This window comes from Erpetoichthys calabaricus, chromosome 16 (assembly GCF_900747795.2).
Source record: "Erpetoichthys calabaricus chromosome 16, fErpCal1.3, whole genome shotgun sequence".
Taxonomy (NCBI): domain Eukaryota; kingdom Metazoa; phylum Chordata; class Cladistia; order Polypteriformes; family Polypteridae; genus Erpetoichthys; species Erpetoichthys calabaricus.
Window position 1 is genome coordinate 39,576,075 of NC_041409.2, and position 10,158 is coordinate 39,586,232.

General features: G+C 37.5%; 1 long non-coding RNA gene across 1 annotated transcript; it reads left to right on the plus strand.

The window, feature by feature from the left end:
* The first annotated feature begins 1,980 nt into the window (after positions 1–1,980).
* LOC127526070 (uncharacterized) lies at positions 1,981–3,114 on the plus strand. Its single transcript, XR_007933690.1, has 3 exons — positions 1,981–2,048; positions 2,623–2,724; positions 3,022–3,114. It is a non-coding gene; the product is annotated as an uncharacterized LOC127526070 (long non-coding RNA).
* The last annotated feature ends 7,044 nt before the right edge of the window (positions 3,115–10,158 follow it).

The window sequence follows — 10,158 nt, forward strand, 5'->3', positions numbered from 1 at the left end:
AGATACACTTCTAGAATGATCTTGCCATATGGCTGTACTAGAGGTCTTCCTGATTTTGTAGAAATAGTTCAGATACTTGTCTCTGAAAATAATATCAGCTTCATTGTGAAGACTCTGAATGCCTGGTATCATGAGCATTTTAGGTCATATCAGCTTGAATATTCTGGTAAAATAATTCTTGTGTAGCCACAGAATCTTGCTGATGTTTACCCACTTACAGCTTATAATGTGGCAGGAAAGCGCATGGTTACTCTGAAACGTTACATTTGCTGCTGATTTTAGCCAATGCAATAAAATATCTCATATTTATAGTAACTGCTTTTTTGATTTGAGTGTATTTTCCTGACATACAATTGTAAAACATTTAATTTGCCTTATTTATTTTTGAGCAGTTAGTATAGAGGTTTTAGTAAGATTGTAAGTTTTCTGAGTACAGAACACCCATTATAAGATCTTCACAATTAAAACACAGTATCTAAACATGCTGATCTTGTACATCTGTATGTAAACTGTCCCTAAAAAAGTTTAGGATACACAGGTCTTTAATCATTTCTATTTTCATAACTTTTAGGTTCATAGGTGATATGGAGCCTGCAGCGCTTAGAGTGATCTTTGATCATGATATCAGAAAGTTAACATTTCCCACTGGAATACCAGCTACAGTGGAAGATCTGAATATTGCAGTAAAAGAAGAATTTGGATTAACGGGGGATTTCAGCATTCATTATCTAGACTCTGAATTTTCAGACTACTTCTCCCTGATTTCCACTAACCAAATTAAGCACATAGACACAATAAAAGTTGTGCAACTTGCTCCCATAATTCTGAATGTATATTCCCCAGAAGAAAAAAATCAACAATATCTCTGATGATACGGCTTCAACAACCTCACAAGATACTGCTGAATTGCCTTCAAGAAGTACTCAAGACAGATTACCATGGCCAAAGGATTTCAAAATCCCATGTTTTGCCCCTGAAACAGAGATAGTACTTGAAAGAGCAAATGAGGCTTATATGAAGGATGACACACTCTTGACTATGCCAAAAGTGAAAACAGACATATTAGAAAAATTGGCGCAGTGCATTCATACATACACAGTATATCCAACAGCAGCACAGATTTCTGCAGTTGCAGAAGCTCTTATAAGAAGACATTTAAGAAGACATTTGTTTAAAAGAGCCTGGCTCTTATTCTGGGTATTATGGCTGGCAGACTAGTATCAAATACAAGATGGGCAACTTTAGAACTAAGCTGAGAGCCTTTGGCTTTCCAGAGGTCACCTGCAGTTCTCTCAAACATAAACATCCAGAAGACAGTAAGTCAGCAAAAAATATTTAAAAAGCTAGAAAAGCAGAGGTCAACTACCTGCCACCTTACCCTGCAGGAGAAAATGAGGAAAGTATGGAGGAAGAGAGAATACAATTACTGAATGAAACACAAAAGAAGAACAACAACTCTGTAAGGAAAGATAAAATGGCAAAAACATTCACACATAGAAGAAATGAAGTTGTTAACTTGTGCCCCAGTGTTCAAGATGTTAAAGAGAGATGGCCTACTCTTTTTGATACAGATAAGAATAGTCATTAATACTGAAACAGCACTTACTGTTCATAATGAATCTCATAGACTTTATATACTTCAGTTAAAGTTCCTTTTGTCACATTAGTGTCTATGAGCTATTGAGTAAATATAGTCCTCTTCATGATAAGTAGGAATATATTATGCCATAAATGTTAGATAACATTTCTTGAATGACATGTGAGACTTAATTATGCACACAGTTTTTTATTTATTTATTTGTATGTTTCTTACTGTGCCAGCTGGCACCCTGTCCAGCATTAGTTTCTCCTCTTAATACTGCTAGGATAAATGGTTTTTCTCTGTCTTTCAGATCAATGAAGAATTTCAGAGGATCACAACTCTACGTTTAGAACCATCATTTATGCTGATGTTGGACCAATATACTCCAAAATTATTATTCATGTTTCATAGCAAGGGAGGAGCACTTGGACAAAGATTACAGATCCAAATGGCAAAACTTCATCAGGTACTCTTACATTAAACACTTTGAAAGATTTACTTAAAATTTAGGAGTTTGCATGTTCTCCCTGTGTCTGCGTGGGTTTCCTCCCACAGTCCAAAGACATGCAGGTTAGGTGCATTGGCGATCCTAAATTGTCCCTAGTGTGTGTTGGTGTGTGTGTGTGTGTGCCCTGCGGTGGGCTGGCGCCCTGCCCTGGGTTTGTTTCCTGCCTTGCACCCTGTGCTGGTTGGGATTGGGTCCAGCAGACCCCCGTGACCCTGTGTTGGGATATAGCAGGTTGGGAAATGACTGACTGACTGACTGACTTAAAACTTACCTAAAATGACAAAATATAAAAATGCTTTTTGCAGGAAAAATCCGAAAAAAGAAAATCTGTTCTGTTAAAAATTGCATAGTTTGTTTTCTAATTGACTATATGAATAAAATAGCAAATAACAAAATAATATGTATTTAGTCCAATAGGAAAATATGAGGTGTATATATTTGTTTCTCATTCACTAGTTCTTTATAAAATGTACTGTCAATTTGAAAAAACTGAATTGCATGTAGTTGAGTTAAATATTCTGTCTTATTCTAGATTTCAAACAATTCTCCCATTGAGAGGAAGCGAGAAGTGGTTTTATGTTGTTTGGTTGATTATCTGGGTGAGAAAGTAGATGACCTCATTAAATACTACCAAGTAAGTTGAAAGCTGTGGGATCACTGGGGATTGTACATAGTAGTTTGCTGTTTTCCATTACAGTATAATAGCTCCTTCTAACCGGCAACATATAAAATATGTATTGTACCTTAAACTGAAGATAAACCACTGTGTATTCAGCTGGCAAGTATGGAAACTTAATGAACCATTGAATATTATTGAATATTGTGCATCCTTATATTAATTACAGTATGTCAATTTAAAATGCATATGTCCCATTTAATTTTCACACATTTTCAAAAGCTGTTTCCTGATTTTTTTTTTTTTTTTTTATAGGATGCTGAAAGAACCAGTATATTGCAGGACCTCACCCAGCATGTGATGAAAATATATGTGATCAAAGAGGGTGAAAGCCCAGAGGACGTCGGCATTGTCCTGGAGGGTACCCAGGTTATGACTAATCTTGGAAGTGTGGCCAAGGCTTCCTCCATACTTCTAGGTTTGACTTATGCACTAAACCTCAGCTACCCAAAAGAGCTTAAATATACTTTTGAGGTGTTTCAGAAGCTCTTTTTGAATCTGGACAATTCAAAGCTCTCCTCCAAAATGCAGGCTCTTAAGAACAAACGTTTAGTCTAAAAGTATTGTATTGACTATTTCTTGCCTTTGTTATGACTTCTGTGCCCAGTTCAGTACCAATTAACATTAATGTGTTTATGGAGAAGTAATACTCTTATTTTGTTATAAAGAGTTGTGCAATAGGATTATTTCATTCAAAATGTCTGAAATGTGTTCTGTTCTGAAATGTGTATGTGTGATTTTATATCACATGGTACTTCAAGAAAATGCTGCTTAAAATTTTTGTTGACACAAAGTCCTGCTCCATTTAATCAAGTTGACATAGTTTTTAATCAGGTAAAGAAACCTGTCTTACAACTATACAGTGGCAGACCCTATCAAGATCTACCAAGACCCTAGTTTTTCTTAAATTACATTACATATGGGGTTTCAAGGGATTTTTGATTTTTCTGATTAGCCAAATAAGCTCTGCTAGTGGTTGTGGAAAATTGTGGGCCATTCGGGCACTTCTAATACAAGTTTGGTAGTAATTGTGTTATTTAGGATGATTCTTTGGATATTAAGTTATCCATTTTGTCATTTTTCTTATGTTCAATTTGAAAAGGAGTGTTAAGTTTAATGGATAGTTTTTTCACTGAAATGTTCAACTAATCAACACCAATTTAATGTATCATTGAATGTATAGGTTTTAGGAGGATGGAAAGATAAATTTGTCATATTATAACGTTAAAGTTGCTAAACATCTATTACCAAAACAGTGGTTAATACACAGAAAATTGAAGAAATTTTAAAAAGTCATGCAATCTCCTTAAAGATAAAAGTTTAATTTCAAAAGAGATTTCTGGCAAAGGTTCCTGGTGCTCAAGTATCAAATGTTTAAATTTGAAAATATAACTCAGTTTGTTTGACTATCTGGGTATGTTTGAATAAATCAAGATATATACAATTTTATCATTTGTTTGTTGTAGTCATTAATGTCGAGCACAGAATGTTGGATTATTACTCATTTTTTTTGTGTAACTCAAATGAAAATCTGAGTAAAAAAACTTATTTTTGCTACTACTTATGTTTAGTCAAACTCATTTATTTTAGGTAAATTTGAGTAAATTAATATATTAAGTTTACTCAATAGTGCAGTAGATTAAATCTACTCAAAAATATTGCTTATAATTTGTTGCCTTATTTTTTTTAAGTAATTTTAACACACTACTTTTTACAGTGCATGTTTAGAAGGCGCTGATTGGCTGAAACTGTGTATAGCGAATTGGAAGTGCCGATCAGAAACGAAAAGACACATTTAGGCATGCTGGACAGTAGTTTGTTTTTCTACAATACAAATTCAGTACGACACCAGGGTCTCCAAACACACAAATATGAACCTTATTACGTTTTACAGTGAAACTCTTTACATACACAATATAATTAGGGACGTGTACCCCCTGGCCGACTACGGCTGCCCAACCTTCCCTTGATAGCTCGATTTGCTCGCTATCCGTCCAAGTTGGAAATTTTTGTTAAATGGAGGAATTGAAAAAAAAACTTTTCACAACAGGAGAATCAACGACGTGAACCCCTGGTGTTTTTACTGAGGGACAGTTGCAATACCATTGAGCCACCTAATCGGGATAATTAATGAGCTCCACACAACTGAACTACTATACTGTTCGTACTGCAGCGGATGTAGACAATATATGTTGTTTGACGCAGAATGACAGTGTGAACCTTTATTGTTGCTTCACAGCATCTTCGTTTCAGTCAGTCATTGTCCTGTTAGACGATTTACTGTTAAGTGTTGCTTGAGCTACCGTTTATAGTACAACAGGAGGCCTACGGAGTTCTTAAATCGATATTGAAATGCACACACAAGCCTCCTAAATTATTTATTGAAATGCTTACGTTTACAGTGTCCGTTTTAGGAAGTCGTATTTTTTACTTGTTCCCGTTATCAGGAATTATAATTTCTTAGTGTCACATATTATTCGTTACTACTCGCGAGTCCCGCATCATTGAGATTCTATTTTATATTCTATATATGCAACATTTTTAAAAGGAGCGTTAATTGAACTGAGTATAGCAGCCTTGTCATCTTCGATCTTAAAATGATATTTGATATTGACAATTAATCATAAGGTCAAAAATCAAGGAGGATATAAATTTGCATGGACTGTGCTGTTTCCTTTTTTTTTTTGTGGTGTCAGTAGAGAGTGCGTGACATTAACATTATGTGAATTTCCCCCTGGGATTAATAAAGTATCTATCTATCTATCTATCTATCTATCTATCTATCTATCTATCTATCTATCTATCTATCTATCTATCTATCTATCTATCTATCTATCTTAACAATGCATTCTGTCCTAAATGACAGTGCACACGGTTTTTTATATTTCCTAAAGGCCAATGTGTCACAATTTTCTCATTAACATATTTTGACAGTGTATTTTAATGAGAATGATTATAAACATATTACCCATGTTCATTTCCCATGTAGATATGTAACGTTTGGTGAGAATAAATAAAAAAGTAACAATACATGTAATAGTTATGTTGCATTGTTTATGATTAACAGAACTCATCATTTATCTGAAATGCTCTACTCATACAGTCGATTTATTCCACTTCTTGCATACCAGGAGAAGGTGGGAGCGGAGGATGCCATCATCTATATGCTACACCGATCCCTCTCCCACTTGGACAGAGGCAGTGGTGCTGTAAGAATTATGTTTCTGGACTTCTCTAGCGCCTTCAACACCATCCAACCGCTGCTCCTTAAGGACAAGCTGACAGAGATGGGAGTAGATTCATACCTGGTGGCATGGATCGTGGACTATCTTACAAACAGACCTCAGCATGTGTGTCTCGGGAACTGCAGGTCTGACATTGTGGTCAGCAACACAGGGGCGCCGCAGGGGGCTGTACTTTCTCCGGTCCTGTTCAGCCTATATACATCGGACTTCCAATACAATTCGGAGTCCTGCCACGTGCAAAAGTTCGCTGACGACACTGCTATCGTGGGCTGCATCAGGAGTGGGCAGGAGGAGGAGTATAGGAACCTCATAAAGGACTTTGTTAAATGGTGCGACTCAAACCACTTACACTTGAACACCAGCAAAACCAAGGAGCTGGTGGTGGATTTTAGGAGACCCAGGCCCCTCCTGGACACCGTGATTATTAGAGGTGACTGTGTGCAGAGGGTGCAGACCTATAAATACCTGGGAGTGCAGCTGGATGATAAATTGGACTGGACTACCAATACTGATTCTCTGTGCAAGAGAGGACAGAGCCGGTTATACTTCCTTAGAAGACTGGCATCCTTCAACATCTGCAATAAGATGCTGCAGATGTTCTATCAGATGGTTGTGGTGAGTGCCCTCTTTGCTGGGGAGGCAGCATTAAGAAGAACGACGCCTCATGCCTGGACAAACTGGTGAGGAAGGCAGGCTCTATTGTAGGCATGGAGCTGGACAGTTTGACATCCGTGGCAGAGCGACGGGCGCTGAGCAGGCTCCTGTCAATAATGGAGAATCCACTGCATCCACTAAACAGTATCATCTCCAGACAGAGGAGCAGCTTCAGCGACAGACTGCTGTCACTGTCCTGCTCCACTGACAGACTGAGGAGATTGTTCCTCCCCCAAACTATGCGACTCTTCAATTCCACCCGGGGGGGTAAACGTTAACATTATTCAAAGTTATTGTCTGTTTTTACCTGCATTTTTATTACTCTTTAATTTAATATTGTTTTTTTGTATCAGTATTCTGCTGCTGGAGAATGTGAATTTCCCCTTGGGATTAATAAAGTATCTATCTATCTATCTATCTATCTATCTATCTATCTATCTATCTATCTATCTATCTATCTATCTATCTATCTATCTATCTATCTATCTATCTATCTTAACAATGCATTCTGTCCTAAATGACAGTGCACACGGTTTTTTATATTTCCTAAAGGCCAATGTGTCACAATTTTCTCATTAACATATTTTGACAGTGTATTTTAATGAGAATGATTATAAACATATTACCCATGTTCATTTCCCATGTAGATATGTAACGTTTGGTGAGAATAAATAAAAAAGTAACAATACATGTAATAGTTATGTTGCATTGTTTATGATTAACAGAACTCATCATTTATCTGAAATGCTCTACTCATACAGTCGATTTATTCCACTTCTGAAGGTGTACATTGTCGGTATTCTCCATTGCATTTTCCCCCAGTGTAACGTGTGCCAGTGCAACTGAGGGGCGGCAGACGAGCTCACGTAATGGGAGACAAGGCACCTGCCAGTTTACTATTATTATTGGACACGTATGTAGAGGAAATGTGTGTCTTATTTTATGTGTATGAAAGGAAGGACGGTAAAGCCTTGAATGAAACTGAGTGTTGATGCTTTGGGTAACAAGACAGGTTACGGAGCAGGGAACGTTAATTGTGAGTGACTGCGGAAGATTGTGTAACTGGAAGATAGTTTAAGAATACAGAAACGACAAAAGCTTAGTCTTTCAATAATTCTATTTACATCAATGATTTACTCTGTTGCGCTGCAGTTGGGAAGATTACTTATTTACCCCCCACCGCAGCCTTTGATAAGACGCATTCACAAGGAAAGGATGTTGCTGACCAGTGGCGTAGGAAGGCAGGTGCGGTGGGTGCGGCCCGCACCAGGTACCAACTCTGAGGGGGTGACAAAAAATTGCCGGTTTTGTATTAATGCGTCTTTTTGTTACATAAAATAACATGTCAAATAATTTACATGGGATTTAACAATCCCTAATTGCAGCAAATTGCGGGTGAACGATGTGAAGCTGTAATGATTTAGTATTATTGTGTGGTGCGTGGGGGGGGGGGGGGGGGGGGGGGGGGGGGTTCTGTCTTGTTTCTTTTGAACTGTGCTGGTGCGCAAGTAAACAAACAACCGGTCCTGTGACTCATTGTCTCATCCCTGCCACAAATATATCATCGCCCCAAGTCGTTCTGTGCAACAAGATGATATTTTTAACCCGAACATCACAATAATATAGTCGGCGCGAAACGTTTTAGACAGTGGGGTGGGTAGGTATTGTCCGCTCTAGAACTGACCATAATGTATCGTTCTACGAGCGAACGGACAATATCTCCCTCCCCATCCCACTATCTTAAGGCCCCTATATATACGAGCCGGGACACACGACGAAATCATGTGTCACAATTCTGGTTAATTGGCGATTTGGCGTAATTTTTGGCGACAAATCAGAGGCCACGAAGGGGCAGTATTGGGAAATTATCATTGGCGTTCTCTTGATCTGTTCTGTTGCATCATGTGAGAGGAGTTTTTCGAAACTCAAACTAATTAAGAATTATCTCAGATCCACTATGAACCAAGCACGACTCTCTAGCTTAGCCATTTTGTCAACTGAAAATAGTGTAGCTGAAGGTATCGATTTTGATGACGCAATTTCAAAATTTGCAGAACAAAAAGTTAGAAAGAAGAGATTCTAAGTATCATGTTAAAGTACAGTTTGTTGGATTAGAGCCTAGAGAACGAAACTTGTAAACAATTGACTTTTCATTAAATTGTATTATAATAATAATAAAGTTATGCACTAGGTACTATCACTATGAAAAAAGATTTCTTACATTGTACATTAAACTGGCTTATTAATAAAAACGCATTTTACTTTTTTTTATTCATAAAATATTGTTTACAAAATAATTAACATTATTGAATGTTACTTGTATTGAATATTGAATTGTATTGAATATTGAATTTACTTAACCAATTGAATAAAAAAATTGCTTTCTCAATAAATTTCATTTTATATTTTGGTGGACATGGGGGTGACAAGTTTAAACTCCGCACCGGGTGCCACCAGACCTTGCTACGCCACTATTGCTGACAAAGTCAGGTGTTTTTTTGAAAGTTTGGGTCCAGATGTGTTTAGCTGTTCATTCTTGTTAGTACTTGAGTGATCTTTATGTCCACCTCTGGATGAATTCGCAAAGTTTCTTTACAACTTTTTTGTCTCATTAACACAGAAAACCCGATCCTTTCCCTAAATTGCAGAAGACGCTGTTGATGGCGCTGATTCTGTTTTAAAGACAGTTGTGATTAGTTATGCAGCACACGCTTTTACTCACATTGCTTTTTGGAAATCAATAATACATATCAGCTACAGATCTGGAAATCACTGAATAGTAAAAACGTTTAATGAGGAGTAACTCGCGCATATACTGGTGTAATGACCACGTCGGCTTTAGTGAAGCGTTTCTTAGCCTCTCTGATATGATCGACATGGGGTAGAATAGATTCTGGATTGTTACGTTCTACCTTAAGCAAAATATGCTCATCAATTTGTTACAGATTCTAGGTGGACACGATTCCACACCAAGGAAAAAGGTGCCCCATGTAAATCGTTCATAATGTCTCCAAAATATATTTGTTAACTTACAGACAAGTACTACATAAGTGTTTTTCACAAAGTCCTTATTTTAACTTTAAGCAAGAACCATCCGCGAGCCCCAATTAGGACTGTAACTCGCTTCAGCGAACCTTACCGATACAGCAGGTACAACTGCTTTTACGCTTTGAGCCAAAGCAATTCGGCAGACAAATGAGTGACCAATCCGGCTGCTGACTGCGCGAATATCAATGACGTCATTACGCTAGCGTGCCTCAAAATCACGTGACGGGCGCTTTTGAAACAAGCCTCGAAGCGGCGTTTCAAGCTCCAGTGCTTCGAAAGCTAGACACAGTGTTGGTTGGATAATGGATAAATGGAATTTTTCAAACCTCTGTAATGTATAATTAAATGAAGTGATGGAGAATACAAAAACAGCATGGTATTTTCCATCCTTGAGGTATTCTTGTGGTCTCCCTTTGTGACTTTTTCTCCCACATTGACGTTTGTA